At 38.0% G+C, this 13,742-nt stretch overlaps 1 long non-coding RNA gene across 1 annotated transcript; it reads left to right on the forward strand.

Annotated features, from left to right (window-relative positions):
• Positions 1-2,390: 2,390 nt before the first annotated feature.
• On the forward strand, positions 2,391-9,279 carry LOC107651270 (uncharacterized). The gene is made up of 3 exons (XR_008916114.1): positions 2,391-2,798; positions 4,164-4,206; positions 6,790-9,279. It is a non-coding gene; the product is annotated as an uncharacterized LOC107651270 (long non-coding RNA).
• Positions 9,280-13,742: the final 4,463 nt, after the last annotated feature.

Consider the following 13,742-nt stretch of genomic DNA (forward strand, 5'->3'; position numbering starts at 1 on the left):
CTGTGTTGACTTCAATTTTGGAGTGTAGTAGCCATGGTAATTATTAACTCTTTGGTCTTACTGAAACCAACACAGTACTTGCTGCTGTGTTTTTTCTTCAATGATAAATAAAATATAAAATTTTCAAAAAAAAAAATAGTACCCAATAGGGGCAACTCAATGGATAGAGAGTCAGGCCTGGGAACATGAGGTCCTGGGTTCATATCTGACCCCACAGACTTCCTAGCTGTATGACCTTCGGCAAGTCACAACCCCAATGCTTTGCCCTTACCTCTCTTCTTACTATTGACCCTAAGAGAGAAAGTAAAAGTTTTAAAAAAGAGAAGAATAGTACCCAGTATTACCTTTCAGAGTGATAATGAACTAAATGTGGAAAATGAGAAACACATTTTGACATCATTAATATGGGAATTTGTTTCAACTAATTCTTCATATTTGTTACATATGTTTATTTTTTCCCCACCCAGTGAGGTTTGGGAAGAGTGATAAACATTTGATCATTGAAAAAATTTTAATTCAAAAAAATGTACCCCAGGAAATAACAGACATCAAATCCTCTCTACTATTGTTATTATGTCAACAAATCTCAGATTTACCACATGCTCAATAGCTATAAGGGGCCACTATCAGATTGTTCCTTACCCAGAAGCATGTGAGAATCTGATAAGCATTTCCTTTTTCAGGAAGAGGCGTATGCCTGTTCTTAACTCCAAGTGTTGATTATTCTTTTCCCTTTCTTCCAGACTTGACATTCTTCCACCCTCAACTCTCTGCAATAAGTCAAGAATCCCCTCTGCCTCTTCCAATCCTGTGCTTCTTTGTTCTGATGCTGAAGAACTTTTTCCAGGTAATATTTCATGCTCCCAGACAGTCTGGAAAGTATAGAGTCTCCTAAAGTTCCTTTACTTTCTCCTCTAGGAAGAATATACCAATCTGCAGTTTGAGCATAGAAGGCTATCCAGGCTCAGCTGGTTGGAGGAACCATTTGATCATGACAGAAATACACACTCAAAACAAACACTACACTCTGGATCACTACAAAATCTGTTCTGCTCTCTATACTTATCAGAAGATGCTCAATGCTTGTCTTTCTTGCTATTAGTTGTCTTGGGGGGAGGAAGGGGAAATGCTGTAAGGGATCTCTTCAATTCACATAGTTGCCATGCTTCTCTTCTCTTTAGTCCTTTATTAATACCTCCACAATTACACCCAACTTCCGGTCTTTTCTCTTACCAATTAATCTTCTTAATCCCTTTTCCTAATTACTTTGTCTTAAGCAATCCCCTTCTCAAGTCCTCCTCCTCTGCAAACTCTTAACAGCTCTTTCATCTCTAATCTCCTTTTGCTTAGATTTTTCTTCTCAAAACCTTATCAAGCTCTAACCTATTTTTCCCTCATCTTGAGTCCTTCTATTTCAAAATAGTTCCAAGTTCTCCCTCAACAGATTCAAATTCTGTCCTTCTCCAAATTTACAAACCCTCCAAGTTACCTTCATCATTGCTTTTTTCTCCTTTTTCAGCTCATGATCTTCTTATTCCATCACAACTTGGGATCAAAAGATAATAAATCACAAATTTAGAACTAGAAGGGGCTTCCAGGACCATCTAATCCAATCTCTTCATTTTACAGATGAAGAAACCAAGGACAACGAAAGTTAACTAATTTGCCCAGAGTTATACAGGTACTAAATGTTAGAGAGCTGAGATCTGAATACAAGACCTGTAAAAATGGAGATTTGAATCCCGGACTTCAATCCCCAGAAGTCGTTGGCCACTTCCCAGAATGCTTTGTAATCTTACTGAGATCCTTACCTGGGAGAGATCAAAATTTCTATTTAATGGACTATAAAAGCCTACTGAGCTCTTTTCCTACTTCTGCTTCAGAGCACATGCAGCTCTCTACCTAGCAGTCAAGGTGTGAATGATTGTAAATGGGCTCTCTGGGCCTAGACATGTGCTTTCTTATGCTGTATTTTCTTTAATTCTTAACCTTTAATAAACCTCATAAAATATAACACTTCTAGGGGGCAGCTGGATAGCTCAGTGGATTAAGAGCCAGTCCTAGAGACAGGAGGTCCTAGGTTCAAATCTGGCCTCAGCCACTTCCTAGCTATGTGACCCTGGGCAAGTCACTTGACCCCCATTGCCTAGCCCTTACCACTCTTCTGCCTTGGAGCCAATACAGAGTATTAACTCCAAGATGGAAGGTAAGGGTTATAAAATATATATATATATATATATATATATATATATATATATATATATACATAACACTTCTAGCAGAGAAATTAATTTTTACCTGCCACAGTAAACCTAATTTTACCTGCAACAGTTTGGCAATTTTAATCTTAACAGTTGGGCTTACCACATTGGAAAAACAAAATACTCTCAATCTTCTGATTCTTTTCTTTACTGATCTTTAGTTCAGCCTTAATAGCTACTGCCTAGAAAAAAAAATTTTTTCTGGCCAAGATTTTTTACCCTAGCAAAGCTATTGCTGATCCAGCTCGTTCCAGCCATTAGATAGCTCGGCTCCACTCGGCCGCTTCTGCCTGCCTGCCTGCATTCCTGCCTCCGCTCCAGACCTGCTTGCTATTTGACCCAGACTGCCCCTCACCTGCCTGCCCTTCCCGGCTGGCTCAGCTCAGCTCCTGTTCCCAGCGTCTGGACCTGTTTTGACCCAGATCTGGATCACCTGGTAATCCACCACCCCCTGGCTCAGCAAACTCTAGCCTCGGAGCAGATTGCTCATCACCTCAGGCCCAGGACTCATTTCTACCAGCTTGTAAAGATGGGGAGGTAATTTTCCCTTAGGCTAAGATTAGCATCCACATAGACTGGGGGGATCATAGAAGGGGAGAAAGAAAAGGAAAGAAGAAAAAGACTTTTCCAAACAGGAACTTACAAGCAATTGGGCTATTTAAAAGGATATCTTATAACTATATTGGTTCCTTTATTTATCTCACTTGAGATTCAAGAGAGAAATTCATCTCCCTGCAACTCTTTGCCATTTGTTGAGATTCCAAAAACTCACTATGGGAGGGAAGCTGGGTGTCTCAGTGGACTGAGAGCCAGGCCTAGAGACAGGAGGTCCTGGGTTGGAATCTGGCCTCAGATACTTGCTGGTGGTGTGGCCCTGAGCGGGTCACTTAAACCCCATTGCCTAGCCGATACCAATCTTCTGCCTTCCGACAATAGGCATCTAAATGGACAAAAACCCAAGGAAATTTAAAGAGACTGGAGGTTATATTTATAAGGCATTTCAGGCTCCAATGGTTTATGAAAATCTCTGTATTCTATTGCATTTTACTGTTTGCTTTGTTTAAGATTTAACTTTGTGATTTTAAGTTCATATATTACTGCATTCAATATTATTCTGGTACACTGAATCATTTTAATGTACTGAGTTTTAACTACTGTTATATTCTGTTGCTTTTCCCCTATGACCATACTGAACAAACAAACATTGAATAAGCCCATAAAAAAAACCACCTTTTCTGTTTTTGACTTTGTAAAATGTCACATAGAGGATATAGATGGACTTCATCAGAACTGGTTACAATTGTATAACAACCTTTGGAGGATTTAATGTGCTAAATATCTCAATTGATTTTAAGGGTTTTTTAGACATGATTTTTAGAATTTTTTTCTTAATCTCTGGTTATTTTATCTGCCCCTAACACGAGGTGTAAGGCCCATTCTAGTAGCTGAAGTGAAATACAATTATAACCCCAACCTTCCAGCATTTCTAAATATGTGAATAGAAGTTGGGCAGTTAATCTCAGGGCATTTGTACCACTAAAAAGCCTCCAAAAAAGGAGCATCACACATTTATATTCTTCAGCCCACTACTTTACTTCCACCAGAATGATATCTAGATTTCTTGATGATGTTCTTAACCCAAAATAAGTTTTACTTTGTTTAAATATCAAGGTTGAAAGATTTGCTATGTTTGTAAAAACTTGTGACAAATAACCATCAGTTCATAGGCTTTTAAAAAACGCCATACAGCAACTTGTGTTAAATATGATAGTGTGTTTGTTTGCTATTGTGCTTAATTGGGCTATTGAGAATTTTGGGGATATTGATATCTACATAGTTGTAATACTGTTCTTTATTAAAAAAAACAACAACCTTGTGACATTCATTTGCTTATACTCACAGTGGATTGTGGCCAGATATGAAGAGGAAATGGATCTCATTTTTGGTGAGAAAGCCTTGCATTCTATATTTTCTTTTTCTTTTTCTTTTTAATTTGAAAGGCACTTTTCTCAGTTTTTTTTTATTAAAAGTTCATGGACTTCAGGTTAAGAAACTGTGCTCTGTGCAGCTATGTTCTAGAGCAGCAATGGCAAACCTTTTATTTTTATTTTTTTTAATATATTTTATTTGATCATTTCCAAGCATTATTCGTTAAAGACATAGATCATTTTCTTTTCCTCCCCCCCACCCCCCATAGCCAACGCGTAAGTCCACTGAGCATTAGATGTTTTCTTGATTTGAACCCATTGCTTTGTTGATAGTATTTGCATTAGAGTGTTCATTTAGAGTCTATCCTCTGTCATGTCCCCTCAACCTCTGTATTCAGGCAGTTGCTTTTTCTCGGTGTTTCCACTCCCATAGTTTATCCTTTGCTTATGAATGGTGTTTTTTTCTCCTGGATCCCTGCAAATTGTTCAGGGACATTACACCGCCACTAATGAAGAAGTCCATTACGTTCGATTATACCACAGTGTATTAGTCTCTGTGTACAATGTTCTCCTGGTTCTACTCCTCTCGCTCTGCATCACTTCCTGGAGGTTGTTCCAGTCTCCATGGAACTCCTCCACTTTATTATTCCTTTTAGCACAATAGTATTCCATCACCAACATATACCACAGTTTGTTCAGCCATTCCCCAATTGATGGGCATCCCCTCGTTTTCCAGTTTTGGGCCACCACACAGAGCGCAGCTATGAATATTTTTGTACAAGTCTTTGTGTCCATTATCTCTTTGGGGTACAGACCCAGCAGTGCTATGGCTGGGTCAAAGGGTAGATATTCTTTTGTCGCCCTTTGGGCATAGTTCCAAATTGCCCTCCAGAATGGTTGGATCAGTTCACAACTCCACCAGCAATGAATTAATGTCCCTACTTTGCCACATCCCCTCCAGCATTCATTACTTTCCTTTGCTGTTATGTTAGCCAATCTGCTAGGTGTGAGGTGATACCTCAGAGTTGTTTTGATTTGCATCTCTCTGATTATAAGAGATGTAGAGCACTTCTTCATGTGCTTGTTAATAGTTTTGATTTCTTTATCTGAGAACTGCCTATCCATGTCCCTTGCCCATTTATCAATTGGAGAATGGCTTGATTTTTTTGTACAATTGATTTAGCTCTTTATAAATATGAGTAATTAAACCTTTGTCAGAGGTTTCTATGAAGATTTTTTCCCAATTTGTTGTTTCCCGCATTCTATATTTTCTTAGCTGACACAGTGTGTCAATGATTATAAGCTATATTTTTGAATTTTAAAACTCTTATTATAATTTTCTTGCATGTGCAATATACTATTTCTGGGGTTTTTTGTATTTTTTCTCTCCTTTTTTATATTTGAAGCACATGTCACCAGTATTAAGATTTTCTTTAACTTTTTGATTTAGCAGTAATATAAGTTTAAAATACATTTGCTATAATGTCAATGCATGCCCCAAAAACTTGAAACTATAAAAATGATGCCACTGATTGTTTAAAAAATTTATGGGAGGGGCATCTGGGTAGCTCAGTGGATTGAGAACCAGGCCTAGAGATGGGAGGTCCTGGGTTCAAATCTGGCCTCAGACACTTCCTAGCTGTGTGACCCTGGGCAAGTCACTTGACCCCCATTGCCTAGCCCTTACCACTCTTCTGCCTTGGAGCCAATACATAGCATTGACTCCAAGATGGAAGGTAAGGGTTTAATTAAAAAAAAATTATGGGACTTTACTTAATGATTCTGTCTGATTCCAGGACAAGATATACACAAAAGAGCCATTACATAGGGCCAAAGATAAGCCAATTCAGGATGGATTGATGTACTTCCAAGCCAATACAAAGTTCTTGAACCTAGCATGAAGACTAGAGGTTGCTATGTTTAACATTTGTTATGACATAGGCCTTCCTTGTGTATCCACACTATTCGTGAAAATACTTACAGTTGAGTATCCCAAACCTTGGCTCCTACCTGGCTCCTATAATCTGGTCGCTTTTCTGTCTTTCATAGTGTGGTAACTTTCTGTAGTCCTGGCTACTGACTGGGTAAATGCTTCATTGCTTAGATCATTTTAATTGGGCCCTGATTGAAGGACCTGTTATAGATTTATTTTTCCTTTATTAGGCAATGGGGGTCAAGTGACTTGCCCAGGGTCACACACCTAGGAAGTGTCTGAGGCCAGATTTGAACCTAGGACCTTCCATCTCTAGGCCTGGTTCTCAATCCACTGAGCTACCCAGCTCCCCCCTCCCCTTTTATTTAGTCAGAAAAACCAAGTCTTTAATCAGGATAGGGATATGTCCAATTTGGCCCTTTACTCGGAGTCAGCGCCACAACTTCACTAGACAGCTTTTGCTGTGGCTAGAAATTTTCACTCTCTATTGGCCAACCTTGGGAGACCCAGCAAGTTTTTATAGGTAAGGAAACTTAAGTTCCTTAGAGGTTTAGGGATTTGATCTATACCCTAGCTAGTAAAGTTTTAGAGCCAGGACTAGAATTCAGGTCTTCTAACTCCTAAATTGAATTCTTGGATTTCTTATACTATGCTATTTCCCTTTCAGGGTCTGCAACACAATATGATCAAAGGAAATTGATTATGTTCTTGATCTTTTATCACTCAAGTCTTATGTTACAGTGTTTCTTTTTATTTGGATTTTCTGATGTCTTTTTAATTTCTCTTGCCAATTGATTCATATACCTCATAACTCAGTCATGCATCCCTGAGTGATCCCTGTGTTTTTCAATCACTCTCAATATGGGGAAATGTAAAAATATTATTATTTTAAATTGCAAAGTTTAAATTCCTTTTAAGAAAAATTTTAGGTAAGGAAAGATGCTACCTCTCTGAATACAGGAATTGAACTGTTGGAGAAGACACCATGAAGAAGCCTCTAGACCACAAGATGCACAAGAAGATTGAGAATGAACTTTGGGTGTGGTTGATTGAACATTTATTTGTATGTATACTTTCATGCCAAGGGGACTGCCCCCTAACTGGCCTTTTGTCAATGTGTCTAACAATTATTGGTTTTGTTTTTTCCTCTTATCCTCAAATTATTGTAATCTTTAGGTTGATTATGTTTTCATGATCCTCTGGGAAAACCTTTCCCAGAGGATCATACAGGATAATGTAAAAATGGAGATTTGAACCCCAGACTTCAATCCCAGAAGTCCTTGGCCACTTTCCAGAATGCTTTGTAATCTCACTGAGATCCTCACCTGGGAGAGATCAAAATTTCTATTTAACAGGCTGTAAAAGCCTACTGAGTGCTCTTCCTACTTCTGCTTCAGAACATACACGGCTCTCTACCTAGCAAGCAAGATGTGAGTGGTTGTGAATGGGCTCTCTAGGCCTAGACACATGCTTTCTTATTCTATATTTTCTTTCATTCTTAACCTTTATTAAACCTCATAAAATATAATACTTCTAGCAGAGAAACTAATTTTTACCTGCCACAGTAAATCTAATTTTACCTGCAACAGTTTGGCAATTTTAATCTTAACAGTTCTCTGACTTTGGGAAGCAGCTAGGTGACCTAGTGGACACAGGGTCAGGAAGACCTGAATTCAGATCTGTCCTAGGCAAGTCACTTAACCTTCTTGTCTTGGGTTCCTCAACTCTCAAATGGAGATAAAAATAATACCATTGTTGTGAGGATTAAATGTGATCATATTTGTAAAAGTATAGGCACTAGATAAATGTTTATTCCCTCCCATCAATTGAAGCAGGACACTGATGCTTTAGCTTCAGTTCCCAGTTCTCTTACAGCCAGCTTCTTGAGGCACATGCCTCTGGGACACTTTAGTAGAATTCCTTTAGGGATGACCATATGGATCATATACCAATGGTTGCTGTTACATATTGTTTGGCATGCCTCCTTGCTTCCTGTAGATGGAAAGAGGACACTCAGGCAGCCATGAAGCTACTTTTTTATTCTTCTCAACTAGAGATATACTATCCCTCACTCCTAATTCTTTGGGGAAAGTTTTGTTATTGTTGTCGCTTTAAATCATCTTTTCCAAATAAATCTCTCTAATGAAAGTCTAATTTCTCAAATATACAAAGAATTAAGTCAAATTAATAAGAAATCAAATCACTCCCCAATTGACAAATGGTCAAGGGACATGAATAAGCAGTTTTCAGATGAAGAAATCAAAACCATCATATGAGTCATATGAATCATCATATGAAAAAAATGTTTTAAAACTCTTCTGACTAGAGGAATGCAGATCAAAGCATCCTTGAGGTACCACATTACACTTAGCAAAGTGGCCAGTATGACAGTAAAGGAAAATGAATGTTGAGGGGATGTGGCAAAGTTGGGACATTAATGCAGTGCTGATAGAGTTGTGGATTGATCTAATCTTTCTGGAGGGCAATTTGGAATCATGCCCAAAGAGCCTTAAAAGAATTCATACCCTTTGAACCAGTGATACCATTAATGGGGTTATAGCACAAAGATATATAAAAAAAATCTGTGCAAGGATCTGTTTGTACAAAAACATGTATAGCTACACTTTTTATGGTAGCAAAAAACTGGAAAATGAGGGGATGCCCCTCAATTGGGGAATGGCTGAACAAATTGTGGTATATGATGGTGGTGGAACACTATTGTTCAATAAGGAATGATGAATTGATGGATTTCTAAAAGAACTGAAAAGACATACATGAGCTGATGCAAAGTGAAATAAGCAGAACCAGTAGATCATCATATACAGAAACTGTAACATTGTGAGATCAATTGACTTGGTTACTAATAGCAATGCAATGATCCAGGACAATTATGTGGAACTTATGAGAAAGAAAGCTATCCACATCTAGAGAAAGAACTGTGGGGGTAGAAATTCAGAAGACAAATATATGATTTATCACTTATTTATATGGGTATGTGATTTGGGGTTTTGGTTTTAAAAGATTACTTTTTTACAAAAATGAAAAATAATGGAAATGAATTGGAGTGATAATTTATGTATAACCCAGGGGAATTGCTTGTCAACTCCAGGAGGGGAGAGGGATGAAGTGAGGGAGAAAACATGAATCATGGAATCATGGTGGGGAGGAATTAAAAAATAAAAAATTTAATAGAAAAAATAAAAATAAATCATCTCTTCCATGTCCCAGACTAAGACAAAGATCTGTACTTCCTTTTGCCTCCATCTAAATCTGTCGGACAAACCCATATGGCCCTCAATTGTATTTTTCAATTCTTTTCTTATTGGCCCTGCAATTAGATACTGGGCTGGCAAATTGCCTCAGAGTTGCACAAAGCCTTAGATAGACACTGGTTAAAAACTCAGGGTGGGAATGGGGATTAGGTGCGATCTGGTTGTCTTTGCTATTTACACTGTAAAACCCCTTGGCCTGCTCACAGTTGACAATAAAAAATTCCAGTTCTCCTTGATTTTATCTATTGCCAAGAGGCAACTTCACAAGTGGGAAAGAAACTGATGCCTTTGACCTCTTAGCAGCAGTAACTGCTGACTGCCTGTCCTTCTTGTCTGATTATAGCAATGTCTAAGGGCATTGAGAAGGATTTGAGAGATGGCCTCCAGAAGATGGTGACTGGTCTTTTGTAACAAAGCTATTGTTTTCCTTCTTGGAGAGGAGCTGCTGCAACCTGGCTGATTCCAGATCAGTCATCAGTCAATCAATAAGGATTAAATGCCTGTTACTTGTCAGGCACTGCACTAAATTCTAGGGATACAAAGAAAAACAAAATGTAGCCAATGCCTATAGGAGCTCACATTTACAAAAAAAGCTATATATGAGATTGAAAGGAAATGATCAACAGAGGGAAGGCACTAGAATTAGAGCTAGTGGCTCAGTAGATAGAGAGCCAGACTTGGAGAGTCCTTGGTTTCAAGTCTAGTCTCAGGTACTTCCTAGCTGTGTGAGCCTTGGCAAGTCACTTAACCCCAGTTCCCTAGAGCTTACCATCTTCTGCCTTGGAACTGATATTTAATATTGATTTTAACACAGAAGTGAAAGGGAGAGGGGCAGGCATACAGATTGACAGGCAGACAGACAGAAAGACAGACAGACAGACCGACAGACAGACAACAGAGATGGAGACAGAGAGAGACCAAGGGGAATTGGGGAAGGCTTCCTACAAAAGGAATTTTATTTGGAACTTGAAGGAAGTCCAGGAAGCAAGGAGGGAGAAATGAGGGAGGAGAGCATTCTAGGCATGGGGAACAGTCAGAAAAAATGGCTGGCTATTAAAGTCCTTGTTTAGAGAAGAAAATATTATAGGCAAATAAGGCTATATACACAAAATCTATAATGTTGGCAACTCCAGAATATATGACTCTGTTGTGGGGTGCTAGAGGTGAACCCCTGGGGTTTGGGAAAGGTACCTTTTGCAAGAATGCAAGACTCAAAACTTACCTTAAAAATAAAAGGAGAAATTTATTAATTTAGAAAGTAATGTTGAATCTGGCCAAGAAGATAGTATAGGTGGAACAGTAAGATGAAAGGCTGCTCCCAAAATCCATCAATCCTGGAAATTATATACTCTTTACAACAGTGGGGACATGATGCTGTGTCATGGTGAGGACATGATTCTAGAGTGATAAATACTCAGGCATTTGGGGGGGAGGGGTCATCTGACCAGAATCTGCCTGAAGACCCTCATAGTTTAGGGGGCAGATGGATATCTGAGATACAGCCGGATGGTATCAAGGTGTAGCCTGGAGGTGCATCTCTATGTCCATCTCAGATCTAAAGGATGGTCCAAGGATGATAATTCTCTCAGGGTCTTATTGAAATTGTCAGATGTTACTGGGTTAGGAGTCACAAGGACAGAAGGGAGCAAACTACTTACAGTTTGCCTGAGTTTGGGGGGACGATGCCCATGCCAACTCTACATGAACTCAAAAGAAGACTAGTACCCGGAAGAGAATTTACAGCCAAGGTTTGCAGCTGTATTCCATTGTCTCTTTCAACTCTGCATGCTAGATTAGTCTGAAGAGTTGATCATTTATATCTGAAGCTATAGGAAGAGAAACTATTTCAAGAATGTAATTTATCCAGAGGTGAGCTTGCAAGAGAATAGCAAATAAAGGGCTTTAGAACTAACAAAAGTATGGCATTGTTTGTAAGCTCCAACAATTGGACAGGATCAGGAAAAAAGAGAGAGAGAGAGAGAGAGAGAGAAAGAGAGAGAGAGAGAGAGAAATATATATTATATATAAAATATTTATATAACAAAATAGATGCATGTATATATAAACATATTTTATTTTATTTATATATAAACATATGTGTGTTTATGAAGAAATATAATATATTCTCATAACAGAAAATATATCTTTTTTCTGTTCCTGCTGAATCATTGCATACATTGCCATATCTATACACATAGGCTCACATATACTGCAATTATACATAATTGGTATGTGTTACCTATAGAATTATATTTACTTCTATACATATATTACATATAATTATTGTGTTTATAAAAATTAAATCATATATATAAGTGGCATCTATAAATGACAATTAGTAGTATTATAATTACTGAAGAAGCAAATGCTGTTGGATTGCTTAAGTTTGGGAGTTCTGAGATATAGTAGGTATAAAGCCGTTTCTGTGTCTGCACTAATTCTAACTAGGTAAAACAGTGGGCAGAGTGCTAGGTCTGGAGTCAGGAAGACCTGAGTTCAATTCTGGTCTTAGACACTTACTGTGTGATCCTGGGCAGTTCACTTAACCTCACTTTCCCTTAGTCCACTAGAGAAACAGCTTCAGTATCTTTGTCAAGAAAACCCCATGGACAGCATTAGCATGCTATGGTCCATTGCTTATAGAAGGTCCACAGGGTCACAATGAATAAGACTCAACTAAGTCTAGCACTAACATGGTGGGCTTCAGAGAAGAGAGTTACCAGGCTACCTGATGTGCAATAAAGCAGCCCAAACTGGAAACAGAGCAGGTCAAAGTCTTGGTGCCAGTCAACAGTGGGAGCTACCTAAAAGTGACCTCTGTACTTCCTGCCTAAAAAAGAGAGGGAGATTCAGTCCCCCAAAACCCAACAACCCTTCAGACTAAATTTTAGGAGTATAACAACCATGAGAAAAAAGGCACCAATACATTTAAATGCTTTAAGAAGAATATCAAACTGAAAAATTGGGGTCAAGTTGATTGATTGGTTTAGCCAAGGTTTGGAAGGCAATAACTTTCTGTCCCCATAGTCTGCCTTTCAGGTGGATTTCTCTTGACTAGAAGATTCTCTCTTTTTCTTTGATCTTCCACCATCTTTGTTCACATGCTGCACATTCCAGCAAAACTGGGCTACTAGCCCTTTCCGAAACTCAGCATTTCATCTTTTGCCTCAGATGCATTCATTATTTCAAGAGATAATTCTATGTCTACTGATAAAGCTCATGTCTTGGCTTGCTCTGAGACTCCACCCAGGTTTACCGAGAACTTCTAAGGTCAACCAAATGCAGGTTTAACTGTACCAACATACTAAAAGAACACTCACTGGAATAGTAAAATATTAAAATCATTTAAAATACAGCCCAATCTGAACTCTAATCTGTACGGATTTAAAAACGGAGGGCTCATAGAGCACAACAATGCCGTATATATTCTATAGTGGCAACTCAATAAAGATTTATTGAGTTATTTATCTTTTTGCTAACATTTGCCCAAGGTTAATCAATATATACCTTAAATCTGGGCACTCAATCAATTAACATTTCCATTTTAAAAGAAGGACCTGTGTGATTGTTAATTATTAAGTACAAATTTCTAGGAAATTCTATGGCCAAAGTCAAAAGGGTCTACATTCATGAGACTCTTAGAACTCAGTTCCATGGCAGTTCATCATACAAGAGAAAGGTGAAGTAATGGAGAATGTTAAACATGAAATCAGGACCAGAGCTGACTCCTGCCTTGGGCACTAGCTATATATGATCCTCGGCATTTTATTTAATCCCCCTGAGCCTCAGTTTTCTCATGGAAAATAAGAATGTTAACTCTTATGCTACATTCCAAAGTATTATATAAATACAAACTCTCATGGGATCTTCAGTTTTCCTAAATAATTCTCTTATGACCTTTTGAAAAATCTTGCAATTGATTAATAATAGAAAATACTATCTAATGTTTTTACCCTCTCCTTGATCTGAAGATTAGTTCATTTAGTTTATTTTGGAGGTCCTTGAGTTCTAGTGCCTCATATCTATCCTACAATTAAAAAGATGCATCTGTGTTTAGCCTTTACAAAGAAGACCAAGTAAAGTAGGGATTGAGAATAATAGCCATTACTGATTTAGCACGTTATGGTTTGTAAATCACTTTATATCATATCACATTATATCATATCATGTTATATTGTATCATGCGTTGTGTTGTTAAAAATCATTTAATAATAGCGAGCACTTAAAGAGTACTTTTAATATTTGTAAATCACTTTCTATATTATTTCATTTGAACCTCATGATAACTGTGGAAGGTCATCTGTGCTCTTATTATCTCCATTTTACAGTTAAAGAAACTAAGACAGAT

Source organism: Monodelphis domestica, chromosome 2 (assembly GCF_027887165.1).
Source record: "Monodelphis domestica isolate mMonDom1 chromosome 2, mMonDom1.pri, whole genome shotgun sequence".
In the NCBI taxonomy this organism is placed as follows: domain Eukaryota; kingdom Metazoa; phylum Chordata; class Mammalia; order Didelphimorphia; family Didelphidae; genus Monodelphis; species Monodelphis domestica.